Consider the following 6322-nt stretch of genomic DNA (forward strand, 5'->3'; position numbering starts at 1 on the left):
CTTCCCCAATCCCCCGCCAAACTGGCCTGGCATCCCTCAGCCCAAAATGGCCTAGCTTCTCCCCACCAAACTGACCCTGCTTCCTCCCCCACAACCAAAACTGTCCTGCCTTCCCCCAGCCCGAACTGGCTTGGCTTTCTTGACCCACAACCGGCCTTCCCCAATCCCACTCCAAACTGGCCTGGCTTCCCACTGTGCTTGAGCTGTTGTGCTTGGTCATGTAGGAAGTAAGTAAGGTCATCTAGCAGGCTATGGCAGCCCCATTCTTTAAATAAGCATGTTCATCACCCCCTTCTAGAGCTAGCCCTGCCTCCAGGCTGTAGAAATGACAGCAAAGAGAGTTAATTGTCAATATTTTTCAAGAAAAATTTCAGTCTTCCTCTTCGTGAACTCAACATTTTTTATAACCATCACCTGAAACTAGGTAAAAAGAGAACTTCTACTTCACATTATATACTTTATCAGTAGCAGCAGTAGTAGTAGTAGTAGTAGTAGTAGTAGTAGTGGTAGTGGTAGTGGTAGTGGTAGTGGTAGTGGTAGTGGTAGTATATACTTCCTTTGGGACAACCTAATCCCTACATTTTTACAACTCACTACGATACTGGGGAGTATCAGGCAATATTCATCATCAAAAGACTTAGACCTGTAGATATCCTTAAAACGTGCAATCATTTTCAGCTTTTTAAAGAATCGACTTTACTCTGTACTTCACAATTATTCCCACTCTCAGCAGAAGAAAAGTTTATTACCGCAAGACAATGTAAAAAATCATAAGTAGCATTGCAAAAATATGTTGCACGCTGAATGTAAATCGAAATTCACTTCCTAAGGGCGTTTTTCTTCCTGTTGGTATTGCTCTGTATACATCCCTCAGAAGCAATGTCAAAATTGAATAGATCTCTGAGGTGTATAAGCACTAGTTCCTATCCTTGTAAGACGGAAAACCTGCTTAGTTCCTGGATATTAGATGTCTAGATTATTACTGGCCAGTTTTAATTCTGTACATTTTTATAACACACCAGATTAATCACATTCTCAGTTTTATTGCACATTGAAAAGACTTTCATCCGTTACAGGCACCAACACTTAGTTCAAACCCAGGATTCAGAATCTGCCTCAGACTTCATCTGTGACCTTTGGCAAATTCTAAAGTCTCTTCTGCATTTTTAGCATATGCTGAAAAGCAGCTTGAAAACTGTTTCACTACAAGCCACTGTGAAGAATTAAAAAAAAAAAATTAAAACTCTTTGCACTAGTAAAGTATATCGGTATAACAGAAGTGCATGGTGTCAGAGTTGTCTAATGTTTTCTCGGCCATATTAAAAAGCATTAGCTTTATGCTTCAATGTTTTTATCTCTCATCTGCACAGTTGTGGTGGATCAAGCATATGCAAGATCATGCAGTATATTCTGGGACTCATCTGTCTTACAAGATTATGCTTTCCATTTTCATGTTCAGTTAGAGTAACAAGCTATATATAGGAGCAGTAACGGCAGAGAGCAGAACACAAACTCTGAGGTACTTCTCATGTTGTTCTCATCTTGGATTTATTATTCTTTCCCTCCCTTACTGGCTTCACCTGTTCAGATTGTAAATTCTTTGAGGCAGGGTCCTGCTATTTTACATATTTAAGAAATGTCTTTGGATGTCGGAAAAATTACAATGTCTCCCCACAACTTGCCTAGCTATTGCCATTTTTGTTCCTTCATATTTTTTCCATTAAATTTATGACATGATATAATGCTTTTTCATCCAAAGCACTGGGCAAGCGCATGCAAGGTCATAACAATAAATGCTTCTCAATACCAATAAAAGAACAGGACAAGCAAATCAACAATGGATAGTCTCCAGGAAAAGCAAAAATAAGGGAAGAGCTTAGGGACGTTCGAAGGTGGGCTCTACAATACAAAAAATTGAGTCCACAACATTCTTTGTTTCCTTATTAGTTTTTGTAGACTAGCTAGAAAAAAAAAAAAAAAAAGAGTTCTAGCTCTTTTAAGCATCTGACTTCATAGATTTTGGAAGTCAATCATCCAGGTGGAGGAAAGCTTAATGGAGAGGCTGGCAGGTCAGTGGAGCACAGGTTGCCACTAGATCTTGTAAATACGTGTAGGGGGTATAACTTAGACTGTCTAGCCTAGCCTTCCAGTCATCTACCTGTACCTATGCTCCAATAGAGTAAAAAACTGAGACACCTGAACAACCATAGAGGATCTACTTGTTTGGTAAACCAGAAATAAAAAACGGACAAGACTGAGAGTCTCCTGAGAAGGAGGGAGATACTGGAAGTAGGACTCTTCATGTCTAGTGTGACAAGAAGAGAACCTGTTCTTCCTAACAACCATAATAGGCTGGTGGATCACCCACCAAGGGCTGAGGACTGTCTCCCAGAGGGATTGAAAGCTGATAGCCACCATCTTCCAAGTGAAAATAATTAATGAAAAAATTATCACCTATATCGTAGAGATTGTTGCTGGATAAATTGAATTAATAAAGTTGCACCCTAATTAAGCCATATCTTTCTGTTTTCTTGCATGGCTAGGACAATGACGCAAACTCAGGTGAACAGAGGAAGGAAAGGATAGAGTTTGAAGGGCTGAGGTGTGGAAAGCAAAAGAGTGAGTATATTAAAAAGCAGATCTTAATAAAGGGGCCATAGAAAATGTGAGCAAAGGTTATTAGCTATGTTATGCTTAATTTTGAAAACTTTACAGTTTACGAAAGATAAAGTTTCAGAACTGCACAGAACTGCACATTTTGGCAATGAAGAGAGAAAAAGGAATTGATCTTACGGCATATTTTTGTATGCAGTGAAATAGGTGAAAGCGTTTTGAAAGAAAGTGAATGAGACAGCACAAAATTTTAGGTGCTGAACAACAAAGAATGAAACATTTTTTCTACTATATTTGAACTTAACCCCTTGCCCCAAACCCGCAGGCGGTGCAATATGTTTAGAATTTATCTTGAAAATATAATAGGTAAAATAATACAGAAATAAAGCACGCAGGGTTTTAGGCTTATAGGATATGCTGACTTTGGGTTTTGTTAGGTTATTTTACTTGAAGTCTTCAACCATTGCTGGCTGGAAACTTCTGTAACACTGAAATCTTCTTTCATACTTGACTGTGATTGAGAAATTGAAAGATAAAACTACTAGTGATTAAAAAATGAATATATGTGTTTTTAGGCAGGCATGATTGAGGAACCAAATTTAAATATGGCAAAAAAATGTTTGGCTCCCATCATATTTTAATAAGAATTAGGCACCTGGTTGCTATTTCTCTCTTTGAGATGTGCTCCATTCAGATGATTTTCCACAGAGCCTTTCAGATATCCCGAATATCACATTATGTAAATATTTTATTTTGACTACTTTTTTGTGTGACCCCTTTATTACATTTCTCATATAATTTCATGTCTTCAAAATGTTAACTTTTAAAAGTTATTATAATTCAGATATTCAAAACCACTTGATTAAGATGGAAAAAGTATTACATTATGCAAAGAAAAATCTTTATTAATATTATGCTATAATCGCCTATGCATTATTTAAATTGTGAATTTTTTCACAAAAATAATTTATATTTTAAAAGTTTAAGATGAATGATGAGGAGGTTTTGTGCTCTTTAGTACTGTTCCTACAAATCAGGAAACTGCTTTGTTTAAATAGGGAAGAAGAACTTACTTTATATAGAAATTTCCAATCACAGGAAAGGAATGGTGTTTGCAGATGTAGAATTCTGTTTTATATATATCCTGAATGCTTGTCCTGAATTTACCCCCAAAAGTAGCAACAAGATTTGGCCAACTGACAGCCCACCATGAACAACCGTAAGGAGTTTTTACTTTTTCTTTGGTAGTTAAACTTTCAAACAACCTCTTCGCTGGACAGAGGGATGAAGATCTAACTGAGCTGAGTATCTCATGCTACAAACAATTGCCATCATCAAGTGCAGCAATAAACAAATCAAAAATTAAGTTTTTGTAGTCTTTTAAAAAATGTGGCACGCCATTGTAACACAAGAAGGGATGCAGGCTTGAAGGTAATTTTCAGTCTTGTTTGTTTTGGTTGGGATTTTCATGCTTAGAGCAGAGTTTATGCGTAAAGGTCTTGCCAAAGCAGGACTTGTCACAGCGGCAGTCATGCTTATGTCCACAGACAACGGAAGGATCAGAATCGCAGCACAGAATGCTCTTTCCTGGATGTGACAGCAGCTGGCTATAGGATACGAGTTTATAGACTCATGAAAGTCAAGTTTTTCTTTGTTTTCTTGCAGTTTTATGGAAATATATTCAGCTGCTTATTGTTATTTGCACAACTGTGTTTATTTGTTTCAGATGCAGTTTATGAAGTGCTCTTTTTTGACTTATATTTGCCTTTTCCAATGCTCACTACTCAGTGAGTTAATTCATCTGGTTAATCAAGCAGCTTAGACTGAATAAAAGTGTATGAACAATAGAACAGAGTTACAACAAAGTTTTTGACTGCAGTGACATACTATCTGTTGGCAATAAAACTGCATATTATGTCTGCATTCTTCTATGTAATTACTCTTGAAGTGAAAAATTTGCAGATTGAACTTACTCAAACTTTCTGACACAAATTGCTTTACTGGATATTGATTTAAAATTAGAAGCCAAACTTGTGAGAAAAATGAACATTTGTTACTTGTCTTGACAACGCACCGATAAATTCCTTACTTTTCTAAACTTCAGTTTTATTAAGTAACTTTCTGTAAGACAAGTTTCAGCAGATCAGCACAAAATTTTCTTAATTTCATTACAGGCTGTAAATTAAAATTAATGAGGCTGACACCCACAATTAACAATGAAAAATGCAGATTGTTATAATTACTTAAGCAATAACATTGCTTTACATAGAAGACTTAAGGTGCTCTGCAAATTATTTACAAGTGTTACATAAAACACAAAAAATGACAATTTCAATTTATTTTGTCAGTATAAAAAACAAAAATCCTTACTAAAACCTTTCTCATTTGGGAATCTCTCGCCATGCATAATTAAGCAAATTTGATTGCAATTAAGCCTGGCTTCTACAGTGGAGTTTTAATTAATGCAAATCTGGCATCTACATCTATAAGATTAATTTTCATGAATTAAAAGAAAACAACAAAGCATATTTGAAAGTGCCGTTGTATTGTTGAAAGAATGGAATGCAAAATCTGATTATTTTTCACGTAGATAGCCTTTGACTTATACTTTAAGGAGGGATATTTTATTTGGATCTGTTGTTCTGTTTCTCAAGGCATTATTAAGTGGGATCATAGCAACTACACTAAGCTTCTTCTAAAGAAAGTCTTAAAATATAATTATATATATTTAGAAGAAGAAATTAGTGATAATATAGGCTAAGGAGTGAGGGTACCATTATACTGTGCAATACTTTAGAAAAAGTCATCATCTTTGTCTCTCATTTTGGGCCTAGAATATCTGTAGTTTGTGGGACTACCTGAGATATTTACAGATACATTTTCAATAAAATCTCCTCTTAAAACCTCAAATTCTGATTAACTATTATAGAACAGGAATGCTTTTTTATTTTCAATTTAGTTAGCAACATACTTGTTTTGAAGAGAATTTTTAAAGTGTTTCTTCTGTCTTCCATTTGTTTCTGTTTAGTTTAGTATCTTTAACAGAAAAATAAAATTCTTTACTAGGAATTCTGTGCCTTTGAAAGTGTCTCGTAAGAGCCACCTTCATCTTATTCTGTCATCTTTTCCACATGCATAAGTTCCAGTTTTAGAAACCATATGGCTTATCTTTCTTTTAAATGCAATACTATTTAAAGGTTGCAATTTTATTTTGTCATTAGTGCGATAAAACAATCATATGGAAAGGGGTCATTAGTGAGAGCAACAGATATTGCATTGATTATTATTCTTACTAACATACAACAAGTAAATAACTGCTTTTTCAATTCAGTCTCTCCACAGCAATGACAGAAGCCAGGCAATTCCAAGGAAGCATTATCCAACAAGCAGAAATGCTATATCTGATGTAAGAAACTGAAGTTTTTCATTTCTTGAGATACATTGCAGTATTTTAGTCTATTGTTCATCATTGTTGCTAGTTTTCTTGTGGTCTTGCTTTTTAAAAAGCATATAATGGGTATGCAGAGAAGTTACTGGCTCCTTTCTAACCGAGGACAAGAATGTTGCAGAACCTGCCTTTGAAGGAAGGTGGGTGCCGTGCTACAAGTGCCTCTGGGGGAGCACGAGCCATGAAAACTGTCATCTGAAGACCGCTGGAGGTGTGTGATCCTCAGGTGAGGACTGATGAGAAGCTTTCTTTTTTTTTATT

The 6322-nt window shown here is 35.8% G+C and overlaps 1 long non-coding RNA gene across 1 annotated transcript in view; it reads left to right on the plus strand.

The window, feature by feature from the left end:
- LOC104147468 (uncharacterized) overlaps positions 1 to 4246 on the plus strand; it is a 28041-nt gene extending 23795 nt beyond the window's left edge. Inside the window, exons 5-6 of the long non-coding RNA XR_694899.2 lie at positions 2544 to 2619; positions 3862 to 4246. This is a non-coding gene — a long non-coding RNA (uncharacterized lncRNA). The remainder of the gene's footprint in view (positions 1 to 2543; positions 2620 to 3861) is intronic.
- Positions 4247 to 6322: the final 2076 nt, after the last annotated feature.

This window comes from Struthio camelus, chromosome 1, assembly GCF_040807025.1.
Source record: "Struthio camelus isolate bStrCam1 chromosome 1, bStrCam1.hap1, whole genome shotgun sequence".
Classification (NCBI taxonomy): Eukaryota; Metazoa; Chordata; class Aves; order Struthioniformes; family Struthionidae; genus Struthio; species Struthio camelus.